The sequence below is a fragment of the Triticum aestivum genome, chromosome 7B (assembly GCF_018294505.1).
Source record: "Triticum aestivum cultivar Chinese Spring chromosome 7B, IWGSC CS RefSeq v2.1, whole genome shotgun sequence".
Lineage (NCBI taxonomy): Eukaryota > Viridiplantae > Streptophyta > Magnoliopsida > Poales > Poaceae > Triticum > Triticum aestivum.
In genome coordinates this window covers 260,517,545-260,527,858 of record NC_057813.1, presented here as the reverse complement: position 1 = coordinate 260,527,858, position 10,314 = coordinate 260,517,545, and positions in this window count along the sequence as shown.

The window sequence follows — 10,314 nt, the reverse complement described above, 5'->3', positions numbered from 1 at the left end:
ACTATGACTTAAGCAACATGATAACTATACTATGATAAGCCTGATAACTATAATATGAGAAGGTTAATGACTATACCATGAAAAGCAAGATAACTTTAGCATGGGGGAGTGGTAACTTCAGAAACGTTTTCACATGGGTAAAAAGTTATCATTTTGTTGTATGTAAGTTATCGGGTGTCTGGTGCGTAAATTACCATGCTATTTGCACTAAGTTATCAGGGCATATTTCTAGAACTTTTCGCCCATGGTGAAAAGTTATCAATGTGTTTATATGTAAGTTATCAGGTTAATTGTACATAAGTTATCATCTTATATGTAAGTCAACACCTTCCTTCCAGGTCGAAAAATTATCACACTTTGACTGAGTAAGTTATCAGCTCTGATGTGCGTATGTTATGATGTTATTTGCATGGAAGTTATCGAGGTATGTTTTTCAACAACATTTTTCTTGGGTCAAAAAGTTACCGCAATGTTTGTGTGTGGATAGTTACCAGCCCCGTTATGTGTGTATTACCGTGCAGGGTATTTTTCAACAAACTTTTCTCTAGGGTAAAGGTTCTCGCGGTGTTTCTACACAAGTTATCAGGTCGGCAATGTGTATATTAGCATGTTATTTATACAAAATTACCGGGATATGTTTTCAACAACTTTTTCCCCTTCGAATCGAAAGTTATCACGGTTTTTGTACGTAAGTTATCAGCTTCGTGTGCGCAAATAATCATGTTGTTACACATAAGTTATCGGTGCAATTTTTTCAACAACCCCCCTCTATTTCTGGGCCAAAAGTTACCAAGGCGTTTGTACACAGGTTGTCAGCTCCCTTGTGTGTAAACCACCAGGGTTTTCCTTTCAACAATTTCCAGTGCTCACCCCTCCCCCCAACGACATGGTTTGGAAATTAGCTACTCATGCTAGTAATATGTTTTAGTTTTTCTTGCATTCAGAAGGATAGTATTCATACAAAATGTACACATAAGCTACCTAGTTGGCTAGAAATTCAGGTTCGAATATTCTGCACCATTCACACACGTGAGATCTTTTTAGCTTTTTTGGCCGGAGATCAAAAGTACAAAAGAGAAATCAAACGAAATTTAATCAAAAAATCAAGATAGCCCAGGTGGTTATTGGGTTGTGAATTTAGCTATAGGTGGAAGGTTCGAATCCTGGCTTCCCCACTTTTTTTTTTTGAGAAATTGAATAGAAAAAAAAGGAAACATATGCGTGGACTGAGAAATTAGTGGTCGGAAAAAAGGAAACGGCTGAGAAAAAAGGAAACTGAGAAATTGAATAGAAAAAGGAAAATAATTAAATGCGCACACTCATTAGTTGCCGAAAAAAAAGAAAACGGCCGAAGAAAAAAGGAAACTGCCGCCAGCGACGTGCGTAGCAGCGGGCGCTAGATGCGCATCCAACGGCGGTCGCGTCATTCGGATCTGTTACAAACCAACAGTCGGCAGAATTTTAGCTTTACCGATCTTTTTTTTTGAGCATTAAAACTTTATTCATCAAATAAGAGCAAGATCATTTACATAAGAATGCAGAATAAAGCCCGGGACAATGTCCCAAGTTTCAGACTTGCTAAGACTAAAGCTATGCTTTGCTAAGCCATCCGCTACCATATTCGCTTCTCTGCTGCAATGAGTAAAATTGATGCTTTTAAATTCCATGGCCATAAGAGAGCATTCTACTACTATTGGAACATCAGTTCCCATGTATGCGTTTGGGTCAGATATAGCCTCCAAAGCAGTCGTACAGTCAGACTCCAAAATAAGCTTAGTGCATCCAAGATTCACTGCAAGGATCAGACCACACCTGATAGCTAACAATTCCGCAGAGCTTGCACTAGACACATGCGGTATTGCACAAGTAGTTGCAGCCAAGAAATTGCCTCGATCATCACGAGCAATAGCGCCGCAGGCTCCTGAAAAATTGTCCGCATGGAATGACGCATCGACGTTAACTTTTACCGCTCCCTCCAGTGGCTTCTTCCACTGATGACTGATCGTACGTACCGGCTGATTTGGTGTGTAGGCTCGTACGAAGTTGGTGGCTAAAACTCGGATAGATATTGATGTTTGTTCCGGTGTCTGGACTGACTCCCCATTAGTTACTTGGCGCCTCTGCCACCAGATAAACCACATCGCAACCAAGATGAGTTCAGCCATTGGCAACTCATGAATCATGGTACGCATGCGGACCAGAATTTCCAAAGTTATAGAACCAGATCGATCTTGCCGCACGGCTTTTATAATATCATTCTGCAATCCTAACTCAGACCAAACATCAGATGCCCGTGCGCATGTAAAAAGGCAATGTTGTATGTCCTCTAATCCGATCTTGCAAAGCGGACATTGCGGAACCAAGGGTATATGCCTACCTGCCAGAACACCGAGGCACGACAAGATCCCCTTTAGGACTTTCCAACCAAAATGTTTTATTTTCCCCGGGAGCCGCAGTTGCCACAGATCTTTCCAAACCATATTAAGGTTAGCGGTACCTGGGTTATTCGAGTTTGAGTAATGACGTCCAAACTGATGATCAAACTCCACCTGATATGCCGAGCGGACAGAGAAGGTTCCGGACCTCGTAAAGTGCCAGGCTAAAAAATCTTCAACTGCCTCAACATGTAGGAAAATCTGTAATATTCTATCTACATCAACCGGTGAAAACACACTACGCAACAATGCCTCATCCCACTGTCCAGTATGGGGATCAATAATCTCTGCCACCTTTGTTAACATAATTCCTCCTCTAGGGGTAATAACTTTTCTCGACTCACTAGATGGAATCCATGGATCTTCCCAAATATTGATGTGTGAGCCAGATCCAATTCGCCATATGCAGCCCCTTTTGAAAGTCTGAACCCCGGCTAAAATGCTTTGCCATGTAAATGAAGACCCTTTCTTCGGTCCCGCTTTTAGGATGTCCCCGTTAGGGTAGTATTTTGCACTCAAAACTCGTGCACACAAAGAGTCCAGATTTTGAAGAAGTCGCCAACACTGCTTTGCTAACATAGCAAGATTAAAGCTGTGAAGGTCTCTAAAGCCCAATCCACCTTTCTTCTTTGTGACACACATTTTCCATCACGCAAACCAATGCATTTCCCTCTTTTCCTGTCCATCTCCCCACCAGACACCCGATATTTCATCGGTGATTGATTTACATATACCTTTAGGCAACTTAAAAACTGACATAGCGTAAGACGGAATTGCCTTTGCTACAGATTTCAAAAGAATTTCTTTACCTTGAATTGATAGAAACTTTTCTTTCCATCCCTTCAATCTCTGACAAATTCTATCAACTAGATGCTGGAAACAATCGCTCCGGTCCACACCAACCATAGTTGGCAGACCAAGGTACTTATCTGACAAAGCTTCAGTTAAAATATCCAGTATACCACAAACACTCTCCCTGGTATTAACTCTAGTATTCGGGCTGAAGAAAATACTTGATTTTGGGGTACTCACTCTCTGTCCTGAACTAGTACAATAAGTATCAAGAATCCTCTTCAAAGTGTGAGCATTCTGGTCAGTTGCTCTCATCAAAATCAAGGAGTCATCGGCAAACAAAAGATGAGAAATAGAGGGTGCGTTTCTGGATACTTTTATACCTTCAATCCCACCAATGTCTTCCTCATGAGCCAGCATACTTGAGAACCCTTCAGAACAAATCAAAAACAGGTAGGGGGATAAAGGATCTCCCTGTCTCAATCCTCTAGTTGGAGTAAATTCTTCCGTTTCTGTATCATTGAATCTGATTCTATAGCTCACAGAGGAAACACGCTCCATAATTAATTCAACCCATTGTGCATGAAATCCCAGCTTTTCCATCATCCGCCTTAGAAAGCCCCACTCTACTCTGTCATAGGCTTTCATCATATCCAATTTTACAGCACAAACACCATTAGAGCCATGTGACTTTTTCTTAATTGTATGGAAACACTCATACGCTACCAGCACATTATCTGTAATTAGCCTGCCTGGCACAAAGGCACTCTGGGTAGGAGATATTACCTCTGGTAGGATTTTCTTAAGCCTGTTGGCCAACATTTTAGAAATTATCTTATAAACGACATTACACAAGCTAATAGGTCTGAATTGAGTTATTACCTCAGGGCTATCCACCTTAGGGATTAGCACAACATTTGTGGAATTCCATCCATCTGGTATCTTTTTATGACTGATCGCATCAAGCACTTCTCTAGTCAGCTCATCTCCCAAAATATGCCAAAAGCGCTTGAAAAAAATAGCATGAAGACCATCCGGGCCAGGGGCCTTCATATCACCTATCTGAAAGAGAGCTTTCTTTACTTCTTCCGATGTATAGGGTGCAATCACTAGCCTGTTCATCTGTGCTGTAACCACTGGTTTGACAGTAGCCATAAGATCATCATCAATAAAACCTGCATCTGAAGTGTAAAGACTCTGGAAGTAATAAAAAATGAGGGGTCTGAGGTTATCATTGCCCTCCACCCATCCATTATTATTATCTTTCAACTTCTTAATTAAGTTGCGACGCCTACGAGCTGAAGCAAAATGATTAAAATACTTCGCATTACAGTCACCCCGGCGCAACCAATTCACACGTCCTCGCTGGGCCCAGTAAATCTCCTCCTGCGCGAGAAGGTTCTCAATAATAACCGTGAGCTCCTGTTGTTTCGCCCTGATTTCAGACGTCTATGGCGCGCGCATTAGTTCTTCTAACTCTTTCTGAGCCGACTTCAGACGATTACGCGGCCCCTTCAAAACCTTTCGATCCCACATATGAAGATCTCTGTGTACTGCCGCAAGTTTCTCGCTAGCTGTTGGGCATAGACCCCGAACTACTGCTTTCTGCCAAGCTGTTTTCACAACCTCCTCTACAGCCTCTTCTGCCAACCATCGCGCCTCAAACTTCCGGCCATCTCGAGTTCGCGGTGCAGCTACCCCTGCCAAGTAATCTGTATCCAGACAAATTGGCCGGTGATCAGACTTGCCCATATCAAGGTTAGACAGCCCACACAATGGGTGTAGTTTCATCCATTCAGCGTTCGAAACAGCCCGGTCCAGCCGTTCCCTCAATCCTCCTCTAAAGAACGTGAATTTGTCACCATGGTAGCCAATATCTTCTAGTGAGCAATCTGAGAGTGCATCCTGGAATGCCTGAAGCCGAACTTGTTGTCGTGGTGCTCCTCCTTCCTTTTCAGACGAGAATAAGATCTCGTTAAAATCACCAATCGCAACCCATGGAAGTCTAGACTGAGCATGCAAATCACGAAGGAGTTGATACGTTCTCTCCTTATTATCCCAGTTTGGCTCTCCGTACATACAACATAACCTCCACTCTTTCCCATCTAGTTCCTCCACCGCCACATCAATGCAACTAAAGGTAGTAGTCCGGGAGTAGATCCTAACCTCCTTCTTCCAGACTAGTAACAATCCACCCTTTCTGCCATCAAGACTTGGTGCCACAATTTTATAATCCATCCCCATCTTCCTCATCAGAACCTCTGCCTTATCCTCGTCCAGGTGCGTCTCGGACAGAAAAAACGCATCTGGATTATGTTGCCTCTGGATGGCCAGAAGCGAGCGAACTGTCGGGGCACCGAGGAGACCCCGACAGTTCCAACTTATGAGTTTCATTGTTCCCGGCGACCCTCCCCGGAGGAGGACGCCGATATATCATTTGTTACTTCTGAAGATCCCGTCTTCAGCCTTTTATTGTCATGAATTCTCTGGCCGATATTGCAAACTGCCGTTCCCATTCGAATCACCGATCCAATCACGTCAACATGACCTTCATCCTTATGTATACAGCAGGGGTCTCTCACCCACACACAAAGACAACGAGGATCGGAGTTGGACTCCATCCAGACAGGAGACACGAGGAAGATCGGCCTCTCCAGGAACGCCCTAGCCGCCGCGACTAGACGTCAGACTTCCACAACACGTGAAACGCACCTCAAACGATCAACATGGGGAGAAGAATACGTGGAGCAGACGCGTCGACAGAGGTGGATGCCGGCGCCGGACCGGCGCCGGCGGCAGCAAGGACGTTAACCCTAGGCGGCGCTTGGGGTTATATATGCCCAGTTTGTTTTTTTAGCTTTACCGATCAACTAAATTAAGAGTAATGTTTTTGGTGTAGAAAAACCGTACAAAAATATTAGAGGACGGACCGTACAAAAAGTCGACCACGCTGGGACCCAGAATCTCCCGCTCCGGAGGCGAGCGCCTTATCCATTAGGCCACGCGGTCATTGTTGAGTGTGCTCAGCTTTGGTTTTGTAAAATAGAAAGTAAATCGTACGTATCAAACACTAAACAAGAATGGTCCGTATGTAGATACGTAGATGATTCAGCCAACGTAAACAGCAGGAGATTGTACAAACTCTTGTTACAGATTTAGATGCGCCTTATCCATCAGGCCACGCGGTCATTTTTGAGTGTACGCAGCTTTGGTTCTTTAAAACAGGAGTGAACTGTACGTATCAAACACTAAACAAGAATGGTCCATATGTAGATACATAAATGATTCAGCCAAGGTAAACAGCAGAGACTCTACAAACTCTATTTACAGATTTAAATGCACCTACCGATGTGATATAACAAGAATTTGTTTTTATTAGACATTGAGAGGGATATTCTTTTAACCCTCTTTTTTTTTATGGTGTAATGATTTTATTCATCAAAAAGGATAGCAAAATCACTTGCGAGATGAAAGAACTCTTCGAAGTAAGAGCTTCCTTCGCTAAGAAGTGTGCAACTCAATTGACCTCACAATTGCATGTGATGAGCTTTTTTTTCTCGAATATACACAAATGTGAGTACTATATTATAAAGAAGAGAGTGGGGTAAAGAGCCCCTTCATGTTAGTGTTACAGGTTACATATATACATGAACACCAACAGCACCATCCACCCTCGCTATCTAGTGCTAACTACTCATTGTAGCCCACCCTTCCACATCAGCGAAGAATCTTTCTGTGTCTCCCTTTAGTAGTCCCGCTAGCTTTTATACACGGCCCTCTCTTGCGACGGTGAGGATAACTTGATTCTTGGATGGCGTGGCTCCGTCGATCCGTCGAAGATGATAGAGTTGCAGCGCTTCCACAGTTGCCACATAACTAGGATAATGATCGCGTTAGCATCTCTCTTAGCTTGCCCTCGGCCTCCCTTGTCTTGGCACCACACGGGGAGGCTGACCTCCGTCGTCGGCATCCACTCCGGCTTGCCCACAGAGTGACAGATCGCCGTCCACACCTCACGGCAAAAACACAATGTAGTAAGATATGGTTGATGCTCTCTTCCTCTTGGTTGCATAATGTGCATCTTTCTTGATGATCAAGTCCTCTTCTTGCCAACCGGTCAGACGTCCAACATCTATTTTGCATGGCAAGACATGTAAAGAAGCGACATTGTGTTGGCGCTTTGGACTTCCAAGTAAAGTCGGCCGTTGGGATGGTTTGCCTGCCCCAGAACTTGGCGGCGTAGGCCGTCCTCGTAGAGTAGCAGTCGTTCGCTTCCCAGGACCAGGTGATGTTATCTTGCCGTGTTGGGTCGAGCTCCCCTCTGTCTATTGCAGTCCACAGTGACATATACTCGCGTAGCATCGTTGTTGTTACCTCCGGGCCAACTTGAGTAGCCCATCTAGCATCCTGCAGCGCCTAGGAGACAGTGCATGTGGCTCTCACACCTTTCCTGACACGGTCATAAGTAGTCGGTGCAAGCTCTGCAATCCTGTTGCCGTCGAGCCATCTATCTTCCCAGAAGAGTGTTGTTCGTCCGTCGCCTATCGTCCAGTGAGCTGCCACGTTGAAAATTTGTTTGGATGCTTCTGGCACTGGGATTTGGAATTCAGCCCATGGGCGTGAGTTATCTAATCTTTGCAACCAAGGCCACCTTGCCTCCATGGCAGTATTCAACCACTTCAAGTTTGGAAGTCCGAGTCCACCCGCCCATTTGGGAGAGCACAAGGCCTCCCATGTGACGGCACAATGGCCGCCGGTCGGGCTTGCCTCCATGCACCACAAGAAACTGTGGCAGATTTTGTTCATTGATGTGATTGTCTTCCGCAGGAGGTCCAACGCCATCATCGCGTGCAATGGGATCACACAAAGCACGGATTGGACTAGCAGCATTCTTCCACTCTTTGGCATCTTGGCCGCCTTCCACTTACGTAGAACTGCCATGAGCTAGTCCACTAGGTTGGTCAGTTGGACGTGGGATTGCTTTCGTAGGGTGAGTGGCAATCCTAGGTACTTGCATGGAAAGACTCCACTCGGGAAGCCAAGGGCCCATTCCACTGCCTCCATGGTCTCGACAGAGCATTGTATTGGGTATGCTGCACTTTTAGATATGTTAACTCGCAGCCCCGATGCTCCACCAAATAGCCTGAGTAGTGATGCACACGCATGTAGGTCGAGCTCATTTATCTTCAGGAGGATCATGACGTCAACGGCGGACATTGATAGACGATGCTTCAACCCTGTCCTTGCTAGAGGAGAAAGTAAGCCCCTCGAGATTGCCAGTTCGAACATACGATGCAATGGTTCCATGATTAGGATGAAGAGCATTGGAGAGAGAGAGGCGCCTTGTCTCAGACCCGCGGTATTGTAAATTACTCTTCCCGGTGTTCCGTGGATCATGATTCTTGTTGATGAACTTGTCAACAACCCACATATCCACGCAATCCAACGTTCCCCAAAGCTGGCCACGCGGAGAACTTCAAGGAGGAAGGGCCACTGCACAGAATCATATGCTTTGGAGATGTCAAGTTTGAGCATGATTCTTGGGTCTCAAAGGGCATGCAGTCTTCATGCGGTGCATTGGACTAGCATGAAATTATCATGTATGGATCGGCCTCTAACGAATGCACTTTGGTGCTTCCCCACTATAGAAGTCAAGTCTTCTGCAAGTCTTGTGGACAACATCTTGTCAAAGATCTTGATCGCACCGTGTACTAGGCTCACTAGCCTGAAATCTCGAATGTCCATGCACCGTTCTTTTTAGGGAGTAGAGCCACAATCGCGTTGTTAATTGCTGGCGGGCCTCTCATATCACCATGGTAGAAAGCTTGGAGTGCCCTCATAAGATCACCTTTTACGACATGCCAGCACGATGCATAGAACCGTCCCGTAAATCTGACGGGCCCCAGCACCTTGTCCATGGGCATGTTCTTCACAATTTTCTCCACCTCCTCCACAGTGAAAGGACCATCGATGCGAGACAGGTTCATGGTCGGCACCTGGAGGAGGCTGAGGTCGATGGTGTGCGCTCTCGAAGGTGCGCCGGCAAACACACTTGTATAATAGTTATCCACTTCATTGGCAATCTCTTCATGTCCGGTTGTAGTTGTATCCCCATGTCGAATGGTGGTGATCATGTTCCGAATCTGTCTATGGCATGCATGTCGGTGGAAGAAGCTGGTGTCGGAGGGAGAGGATCCTTGATCTTTGTCGTGCAATTTTTCATTCCAGGGAGCATAGAACAAGGAGTTTCAGTTTAAGTAGGCGCCTTAGGCCGCGCTCCTGCTTTGATAGTGCCCTAGTGTCCATTGCCTTATCAAGGCAAAAAATGACCTCCATGGCAATCCCAATTTGAAGTTTTACATTGCCTATCCACTGATCGCTCCATTTCTTGAGGCTTTTTGCCATGGCCCGAAGTTTGAGGTCAAGGACGACATAATGATTACCCTCACTTGGTATGGAGTTCCATGCCTCCTCCACAATTTGCATGAAGCCCTCTGCTTTTGTCCAAAATGCTTCAGATTTGAAGCGTCTGCCCGTGCGGAGTTCCGCATCCAAGTCTAGTATTAGCGGGCAGTGGTCCGAGACCGAAGATCCGAGCGCCGCGAGGTGACATGTCGGATATAGCTCCTTCCAAGATGACTGGTGAAGATATGATCAATTTTCTCCATGGTTGTTTGTGCCCGCTCATTTGACCACGTGTACCTCCGCCCATTTAAGTATATCTCTTTGAGTTCCAAGTTGTTCGGCTTTCTACAAAAACGTGGCATCATGCGCCTATTCACAAGTGTATTGCTTTTATCCTCCGGGTTGACTAATAAGTTGAAGTCGCCCACAACTGCCCATGGCCCAACAATCAACTCTCGGATGTCGACCAACTCTTGCATGAACTCGATTTTTTCGTGGTCATATTGCAGGCCATAGACGCTGGTCATCCACCATTGCGAGCCTCCAATGTGTGTGACTAGCGTCATGAGCGCATTGCTCATGTAATGTGGGTGGGACAGTGTGACGACTGAAGCATCCCATGTGAGGAGGATGCCTCCCCTCATGCCCGTCGCAGGCAGGAAGTAGAAACTATCAAATTTAT